Raw genomic sequence first — 10,973 nt, forward strand, 5'->3', positions numbered from 1 at the left:
TCACGCACCGTAAATATATGTTAATACACTCCCATTTCAACAGCAGTTGCCACTTTAGAGCTTATTTGCATAATGGTAGTAAAAGATAAAACATCGCCGGAATCAAATATTGAGAGAAAAACACCTGCACGTGGCCAAATATATCTGAGGAGATTTAATTCGAGGTTCCGAAATTAAATTTGGAAAGAAACCCTTGGGCCCAAGTTGGGATACGCAAGTTGAATTATGCTCAGTGTTCTAACAATAAAACTTTAAGAGCGATGAATGTTTTATCAGGAATACAGAATAATTATCAACAAAATTACTATCAACAGGTAAAGTTGATTTGGTCTGGAGAATATTTAGATGACAAATTGTATTGATTTTGTCACACTCGGTACACGTCATCTACTTTTGACGCAGACAGTGAATGAAAACTGACAAGGATTAAAACAGTTGTAGGACAATTGAGTTCGAAACACGTCCTTTTGCAAATTAAAACGACATGTGAACGCGGTATTGTTTGTATAATCACCCCTAGGTGAATGCATACATTTTTTATTCAACTGATTTTTTTTTCCATGATTGATATCATAACGGTGGAAACAAATTTAAAACAAGAATCGTAATATTCATTCTTGCTGTTATTACTTCAATGTTACATGTTACTGAATTGGACTACATTTACAATTATCAAATATCATGCAAAGAAGAAACAAAAGTAATCTCAACATTCAAATCTTAATGCGGTGCCGCATTATTACCCCAGAAAGCGTTTCCTTCCAACGAAGCAAAACGTAATAAAAAGGCTGACTTTCGTATTATGCAATTTTCAAATGAAAATTCCAATCTACGTGCAAGAGAATGAAAAACGGCAAAATTTGTTTTTTAAAGTCTGTAACGCTTGTTATTTTCTTTGCAGTAATCGACCTTATATAGAGACCTTAGATGAAACGACCGTAAATAAAGTCACGATTGAAGGTCGGTCCTCACAGAAGGTTCGGGGCAGCAATTTGCTCTCTGTTCGCACACGTGGCTACATGAATGCGCCCAACAGGAATATCTTCATGTTTCCTAGGATTCCGTCAGAAGCTAGAGGCTGATCGCTGATGCCCGTGTGGGGAATCAAAAAGCTGCATGTATTAGCGACAAGGGATCCATACACATTTGTGTGACAATTGAGATTTCTGCCGATAAAGGAGGAACAACATAATAACTGTTCCTACCCATCGATTCCAACTTGATTTATCGTCCTGGGAAATCCATCTAGTGTTTTAAAGATATCCAAAAGGCACCATAGAGGCTATTTGGAGTTTTCATAAAGACCAAGTTTACTCGAATGATTACACGTGCTTTGAATCAGAAGAATCTTATACCTTGGATTCAGACACACTTTGTATTACAAATTGTGCAGATGAAACCGTGTGTGTTTGTATATCATTGAACATGTTAAGCGTTTGACGAACAATGACATGACAAAACTTTTAAGCATCATAAGAGTACAAAAAGTTTTGTATTTGCTACAAACTGAAGAAATAACTTCCATTTAACTATCGACTTACTAAAAGAACATTTTGCGATTGATTCGCTTATGTTGATGACGTCATGTACATTCTATCCGCGAAACAAGTTTACAATACAGAGAAATATATATATATATATATATATATATATATATATATATATATATATATATATTTATTTATATTTATGCAGAAATAGTAGGGTGCGAATATAACGTTGTCATTTGGGCATAAGTTATAATAACAATAAAAGATTCAAATCCCTTTCCATAACCGTAAGGAATGTCCATTGTTAGCATATAAATAAACTTAGATGTTCATACCTGACAAAATAAAAGCATTTGTTCTTACGAATCTACGATGTATTTGCTGAACGTAATGTGGAAAGTTTAAAAATAGGAACCCATTCATAGTGAAAACGAATGACAATGATTATTTCTCTCGCCACATTTTTATTTACAATTTTAAGTGCAGTAATATGGCTTAAATGTTTGAAAAGTGTCCGACTTTTGAAAATAACAAATTAATTGAAAATTGGGAAAAACTAACCATGAGAAAGTTTGTGAACAAAGATGACATTTTCACCAAATGTTTTGGACCGTCGTGGCGTATTTTTACACATATGAGGTAGACAGCTGGACCAAACAATGTTATTTATAAATGTCCAACTTGTAAGTGTTGAAAGATCCGTCGGATCAACACATTCAGTGATTTCCAGAACAATAATGTAAAAGGTTTCCCGTACTGTGAAATTTGACAGTTCAAGTTCTGTATATATTTTACTCTCAATGATAAATGACTTCACGAGTAGTTTGGCTGTGTATTGTGAGGATAAAGATCAAGCAAACGCTATTCCACAATTATACATAACAAGGTTCATCACTATCTTTATAGATACTGCTATTTGTATTCAGAAATTGATAACCATTGATGGTTTGTAGATATGTGCTTTGAAACTAACATGGGCACTACACCCAAAGTGCTGAATATTTAGTATATGTACGCAAAAAGCGTCGGAGATAAAAGTTATTAACATGATTAAGTTAGAATTAATATTAAGGAGGAAATAAGAATATATATATATATATATATATATATATATATATATATATATATATATATATATAGTAGACTTAAAATAGGTTCTCTGCAGATTCTAGACATTAAGATGAGATATTTCATAAGAAAATGATATTTGTTTAAGATCACTTGTGGCTTTGTTAAAATATTTATAGTGATTTTGATGCGGATGTGGAATGTTTATTTGTCATATAAATGGTTTATATACACATAAAGATAGTTAAAAAATAGTCTACTGTGTATACCGGAAAAACGGAAATTTTAACATTTGTTAAGGTGATATTAAAATAGTGAAACTAAATTAGGTTTCAGTTAAGAAGTGACTACATATGCAAATTTAAGTCATAATGATATAATTTTCGGATGTTGTTATGTTAGTTAACATTGAATAACTCTTATGTAGTTTTAAACTCGAAGTTCAAATTATCTGATATTGCAAATACGTGTAAACTGCAACATCTCACTATGTAAGGCTGTCATGCAGCTTTGACTCTTTAGAAATCCACACAGTAACCTTGTATAACTCAGTCTATTTCACCGGTTTTTCTTTCATCAAAATACTTTGATATCAGGATTAGCAGAGGCTGAGCCAAGGAGATAGTTCTTAGTACAAGTCAGTAGACAAGGAGTTGCCATACAGAGAGAGGAAATCTTCACCGGCAGTGTTGTAACGGCACGTGCCGGGAGAAAACCAACTGACCCTGGTTGTTGGGACACTTCAAACAAATTCTTAATGAGCAGTTAATTGGGGTTAATCACTTTAGTATCAGTCCATAAGTGAAACATGGATGGATTCATTAAGATTCGGTCATTCTGAGAGTCGGTGGAAATTCTAGCTTAATCCGAGCTTGGTGAAAGCCGAGTCTTGCTGAGTCCATCCACGAAGTGTCCTCCCCGCTGCTCTCTATGCAAGTTTTCTTAATCTGTCTTGAAAGGTTGGCAAGCCTTGAAGAAGCGGCAAGGAAGCACCTAAAATACTACCTTCTGGCTCTAATAAGAAACAACTGAAGGAGAAAATACGAAATCGCTCAAGTGACTACACATCGTAAATGTTGTGTAATACTGAATTTGTAACCTGAGCTAAGAAAATAGGATCTTGGTGGTGCTTGAGACAGGCATTACAGGATAGGAAAATAACATTTCTGTTTAGAAAAGAGAAAAACATCAAACCGGATCGGGATAATTGCTTGTGGATTTTCTTTATCAGCAAATGTAGCATGTTTATTCAGTAACTTGAAGTGTTTTTGAACTGTATGAAATGCTTTCTGTTTAATGTACGGATGGTATTTGGGGGTAGTTTTATGCTTAAGACAATATGGGAATATAAATTATTTTAGTTTACCATTCAGCCGAAAATAATAGTTTTCACAAAACAGTATGTACGTTATGATAAATATTTTCCTTGTGATCTTTATAAAACATATGATTATATATTCATAGGTAGCGTTCAAAACATTAATGAAAAGTTGAGAAGAACCTTCGTGTGCTGTTTGTTTGAACAACACAAATGTGTAGCTTTGCTAACTTATTACATTATGTATGGTTAAGCTCACTGCAGTAAAATTACTATTAAACTGTTCCTAAACAATCTGACATTCAATTCACACTGGGCGATTAAGAGAAAGTCCTACAGCATTTAAATACCACACCAATTTCAATTTGAACTAAACATTAATGCAAAAGCTCATATTTCATTATTAATTGACCATTGTGTTACAAATGTGGAAATTCTATTTCCTAAAACAAGAAAATCCAAATGAATTAACAAATCAAATAACTAGATTTTAAGTGTGTTTGGGAAGATTAAATACTAATTCATTCAAGAGTTATTCCACTTACCGAGAAAACACAGAAGTCTTTCTAATTTTGCCGCTGGGTTGTTAAGCGACTGTCGACGAGTTGCTATGCAGCGATGTAAAGGACTCCTTCAATATTCACGGGGATCCGCGTATCTTGGGCCTTCGATCTAATCTAATCTATAAATTACACGTTAGGATATCCAAATTCGGAATTAATTTGCCTATCTCCATTTACACCTTATTAATAGCCCCAATTTCTCCTTCCCAGCTTTCTTTCTATTCCTGTGAAGTTTCTTAATGATAGTTTGTCCTCGTGGGTTATCTACAGAACATAGTGTTCGCGGCAACTTCTCACAACTCGCACTGCTCTGTTAGACAATTTCTATTGTCCAAAGCAGATTTCCATTGGCAATTTTTGCCGAAAATCTTCGGGCTCAGGGTTGGAAAATTGAAGTGTTTTTGATAAAACGTATTCATTAGAAAGGTTGGGATTGTACCGGGTCACCGTGTCGTAAAATTCGCTTTGAAGCATCCCAGTGAGGAGTACGGGTCCAGAGCGGCACCCCGCGGGGTGGGACAGAGACCCTCCCAGCCGTCATCTCTTGATCCCACCGTGTGCCTTTGTCACAGGCGAGAGATCGCTGACACTTCTTTCTCAAAATACCAAATCATTTGTTTGGGACCATTAATTTGTACCGAGCCTTTTACCCATATCGTAGTTTTATCGCACATTTCCCTCAGATTCAACTATACCCAACTGGGAAGAGAGAACGGGGGGAATTATTCAAGCGGTCTTTTTTATCCCTCATATGACACCCTGTTCTTACAAACGTAGGTTATGCTCTACACACCTGGTAAGCAGAAATCTCATTAATTCACCTGTTTCATGTTCTCCTTGACAATATCGGTGTCAGCATTTGTCAGAACATCAGAGAGTCGTCCTGTGGCAGTTTACATACATCCACACTCCTCTCACCGACGTGTGAATGCCTTTGTATGGCTGAGTGCTTTATGATGAGTTGGGATTAACATTCAATCTTTAGTAGAAGGCATCGATTTGAATATTTTAATGGCATAAAACGATTTGTGGTCGAATAAACAATTTTGTCACTGCCATGCTTTTCAATATTTTCTTAAAAACGCCAGATAACAAAGAACATGACAAGAAAAATGTAAATGATTGATGATCATCGTACACGTCGTGTCAGGGGGATGGAAAGGGACACATTTTCACTTTTGTGAGAAGTGAAGATAATTACATGACCTTTCCACAATGTCAGATAGGTAGGGTATTGATTTTGTCAATATGGGATCCCAAAATACATTAAATTGGCTTGAGTCACACGGATGACAGGAACTCATTAGTCAATAAGGCGCAATAGAGTCGACACTACTATTATCTGGTACATTCAGTTTTCAATTACATTTAATTCATATGTACATCATGAGGGTAATAACTGTTCATTTGGACAGAAACCAAAGAAATTTTAAAATAGTCAGAACGTTAACTTTTTTTCTATTCTTTGAACTAAATAGAAATAATTTCATTCTGATGAAACTAATATCACGTCACTTAAGATTCAAAATATACGCATAATAGCCGCAAACACTCAATATGCGATGCCATTTGAAAACAAAACCCAAAGTCCTGTTGTGCAAATAATAGTATATACAAATAAGCGGCTATAGAAGTGAACAAAATAATTTGAATGATTTGCGAATAAAAGAGAACTGATATTGTAGCTCTTGGTGCTATTGATCATATTATACTTATTTTCCAAACAATTCATTTTATCAAGGGCTAAGTCAAAATTTGAATTGTTTTTTAAATGGCTGAAAGGTTTCCATTTTTATTTATTTTAAAATATACAAATGAATAATTCATTGAAGGAACTCATTTCATAAAAGAATCTTTTATATAAGAGTTCAAATAAATAGAAACCGCCATCGTCAGTGAATAACCAGTCACGATTATCCGAGACTATTAAACAATTAAACTTAGGTTTCTGGTTCATTTATCTACTCTAAAACGTATTTGGACTCATCATAAACTGAATATAAAAAATCACCAGGAATGTCTAGTCTTTTATCGTTAACGCAATGGCGGAATAATGTCACATTTTATATGACAAATAAAAATCTAAAGGTGTTTCAGTGCTCTGAAATTTGAGTGATTGGTGTACAACCGTTTGATCAGTATCCGTCACTAAAGAAATAAACACGTTAAAAGGTATGATCTATTCCCTATTCTATCTCATTACCCAGCTCTACATTTCCAATATTACAGCCTTTTATCGCGGTGCCTTTGTTTACGTCCTGCAAATAAGGCGTAGTAAAAATGACAGACATTTGACAATGTCAGCATACGCACCATTGCGTTATATTATGATGCATAAAAAATTGCCATGTAAGATCCTATCGGATCCACAGAAGGGAAAGTTGTCTCATTAAGAAGTACCACATCGCGATGTTTGAGATAGACTGATGTGATCTGACAATAGTGATGTACGGTCGTTTGCTAACACCGACTGGTTAGTTCATTACCCCATCGCTAAATAAAGACTCAAGACAATTGCTCAATCAATTGATGATCATTACGAGTAATTACCCACAGCAGTGGTGTGTAGGTTCTGGTCACTCGTACTGATCGCCTCACACGATTCGTGTGAAAGTTTTTACCCGGTCTGGATTGCGTGGCGAGCCAGAGGGGGTGAAGTAGCGTCTTAATCGAACGTAAATCCAAATCCATTCTACGTAGATCCCTCCATTGTCTTGGGCGCAAAACCGCTATAGGCTTAATGTTGAGTATAGTTTAGTTGTCCCAATGTTACTCTACATAGTATCTTAGAAGGCCTATGCATAGAAAGGGCCTATTGTGTGATTAGTACTGCTATTCAGTGTTTTTGATCGAAATAAAAGTGATCTATTTATCCTCTTTTCCCTGTATGGGCTCGACAGCTCAGGAAAAGCCCTCTACCCGCCAGACTGGCGCCAACGTCAATGTCCAGAAGGAACGCTGCCAAAAGTCGACCATACCTGATTGTTCAGAGCATTCCGTCACCATTGTGTTGGCTTCTTACAATGGAGAAAGACCTAAAACAACTGGACAAATACAACCCCCTTGAGGTACCCCAACTGCATAACCCGACTACGTAGTAATTGATGTTTTGGTTTTGAGTGCCCCCTGGCGGTGTACCTGTCCCTCCCTATAGTTAACAATCTATGACGACAATGGGACTGGCCATTGGCTAGTTGATGGTCTGGTGATTCTTCAACGGCACTGTAGAAAGGAGGGTCAAGTACCATTTAGAACACAAAAACTTTATTTAAACCATTTTGATTAAACACTTCCTCGCACTTAAAACTGTTATCGACTCTCAAGGATTTAGAGGAAGTAACAATAACGAAGTACGCTGACAGATGTTAGAAGCCGTGTTTGAGTCCTCATAAAATACTTGATGCTCATAACAAATATTTGATACAATTGGAGAAACAACAATGTTTGAAAACAAATAAATGTGAACACAATGATTCTATTTACTGATCGACATTTAACGACATAACGAGCTCTTCAATGTGTTTTCGTCGTTAGGACTTCGGATGGACATATGTCTTACATTGTGATTTCACTTTAAATAAAAAATCAACTGAAACATGTTACCCACTGAACTTTTCCTTTACAAGAATGGAAGGACATACGTCAACCACTGTATTTATATTCTACGTAAACAGATGGAGACATGTCACACAGCGTACTTTTTAACTTAACATAATGTTAAAGGAAATATGTCATACCCATGCCAATTCTTTATATAAATGTGGATGTACATATGTAATATAAAGCATATTACCTTTACACATAAATGGATGGAAATATGAGAAACACATTATATTTCCTTTACATAAAGTGAGTGAGTGAGTTTGATTTAACGCCGGTTTTAGCAATATTCCAGCAATATCAGGTCGGGGGATACCAGAAATGGGCTTTACACATTGTACCCATGTCGGGAATCGAACCCTGGTCTCCGGCGTGACGAGCGAACGCTTTAACCACTAGGCTACCCCACCGCCCCTCCTTTACATAAAATGGAAGGAAATATGACAAACATATTACATATTTTTACATAAAATAGAAAGAAATATGACAAACAAATTACATTTTTTACATAAAATGGATGGAAATCTGACGACCACTGCACTTTGAATGTACATGCATGTATCACAGGCCCCGGTACCTAGATGTATGAGATACGGTTCGCGTACGTAGAGGAATTTATGTAGTCTAGGATGACAGTCATGGAAAGTTTCTTTTGTTAAATATGGTCTCTGGTTACAGTTAGTGTCGTGACACTGCAATATAGACCATTCGTTTACGTTCATATAAACGTTAACGCCATAGCTTGGTAATATAACGTAGCCTAGATCTAATTACGAAATTCAGGAGCTCATCTCGACTGTAGTATACCGGTATACAGTAACGACTTAATCGTTGACATACTGTTCATAACGCCAGCTTAAACATTCCCATATTGTTGCTGTGTTGGTGGTTGTAAACGTACAAGCTCCTTACAGCGGACCTCAAAGAGGCAAAAACATATTCGGAAATTTTCAGGTTTCATTTGTCATGAAGACAGATACAAAATACAGTTATGCGAATAACAAAATGACCAGACATTAGTGAGTTGGATTTAAAGCCGCTTTGGGCAGTATTTCAGCGATATGACTGCGTGTCAGTTTAATGTGGAAAGAAATCCCGGAATGATGCAGGTCTTAGATTTGTTTGTTTGTTTGTTGTTTAACGCCGCACTCAGCAATATTCCAGCTATATGACGGCGGTCTGTAAATAATCGTGTCTGGACCAGACAATCAAGTGATTGACATCATGAGCATCGATCCACACGATTGGAATACGATAACATGCATCAACCAAGTCAGCGAGTCTGACCACCCGATCCCGTTAGTTGCCTCTTACGACAAGCATTGTCGCCTTTTACGGCAAGCATGGGTTGCTGAAGACCTATTCTACCCCGGATCTCTACGGGTATGCAGGTTTTAGACCTTTATGACTTTGTTGAAACCCAGCGCACAGGTGTAGTTCGGACAAAGCTTAAAACACATAATCACGGCAAATCTGTGATTCGAACCCAAGATCATTGGTCCCTAAGGAACGAAACTCTTCATAAAAATAACTCCTAAAAAGATATAAAAAACCCAGACCTTACAAACAATTTGAGACAAGAGTACTTCACGAGCATGAGAAACAACGTTTTACATACGACATGGGAAACAAAAATATATACAGCAAATTAAGCCACGACAAAATTAAATAACCCTACCTTTACAGTTGAAGCTAGTAGAATAAATAATCTTCTTGTACCAAACATGCTGAATTGAAAATGATTACAAGGAAGGAAGCTTTAACACAATGAAGACGAGAAGAAACCATATGTGCATTTCAAATTAACATTTCCAAATGCAAATTGCAAACCAGGTATGTAACCTTTCACACCCTCACATCACAAATTATGATATAATTTCAAACATAAATTTGTACGAACACGTGCATGTGTAATTCACTTCCGGCACGCATGTCATTGCTCTTCATTTGCAGGTGTTAAAACACGACGCACTTCCGGCCCTACTAGTAATGCCTTGGGCCACAGATAGATGACAACACGTCTTAGCGAGACAGAGACAACGCACATATATACAGTTGTATTGTACATAATAAGTATATGTAGAACAGCTCACGACAGATGTCATGGGCATCGATTATCACGCTGTGTTGGATCTTGATATGAAGCTGATGACGGATCAATAGCAGTCGTACATGACGAAGGAAAGGTGTTATAAGCTCCGATTAGAATGGCCGCCCAATGATGACGATGTTTGGATGAAGCAATCTCCGTGTCAATTCCCTATATACAGACATTCTGTCACGCGACTGAGGTGTTATATCTGCCGGATGTCATCTTTGTGACGGACAGAATGAAACCGATATCGACTGTCATTGTTACGCGAAGGACAAATCAGTGGTTCTCAACATACCAGACGCTTTGACACTTTAAAGAGAGTTCGGTTATGGAATATTTGAAAGGATTATTGTGGTTATGAATAGCTCTAACGTAGACCAAGAGAAATGTGGTCTGATCAACTCTGTTCTGATGTCCAACTTGTAAAGGGCACGTAACCAAGACGGAAACTTGACACCGACAAATTCCGACCACATATTTTTTCACTTAGTACAACATATAGGGTGAATTTAAGGTACACTGTGAGCACAAATAAAGACATATTTGTGCTTGTGCTGTTCATTCAAACCATCTGAAACACAACGCTATTTTATTCTACCTCCCTCGTTCGTAAACAATGACTGACAAGAATCGAACTATTAACCTTTTAGTCTATCAGTCCGAAACACTTTAGGCTATCACAAATGCTAATAAAAGAATAGAGAACCACTTTGCATAAATATATGTAGATTAATTTGTGTTAAGATTGAGTTGCAATTGAATAGTTTTAAGATTTTCAATGCCTTGTAAATCCACAATAACATAATATTTGGGATAACGATTTATAGCAAGCCCGAAAT

The sequence above is a fragment of the Haliotis rufescens genome, unplaced genomic scaffold (genome assembly GCF_023055435.1).
Source record: "Haliotis rufescens isolate VD_foot unplaced genomic scaffold, xgHalRufe1.0.p SCAF_6, whole genome shotgun sequence".
Taxonomy (NCBI): domain Eukaryota; kingdom Metazoa; phylum Mollusca; class Gastropoda; order Lepetellida; family Haliotidae; genus Haliotis; species Haliotis rufescens.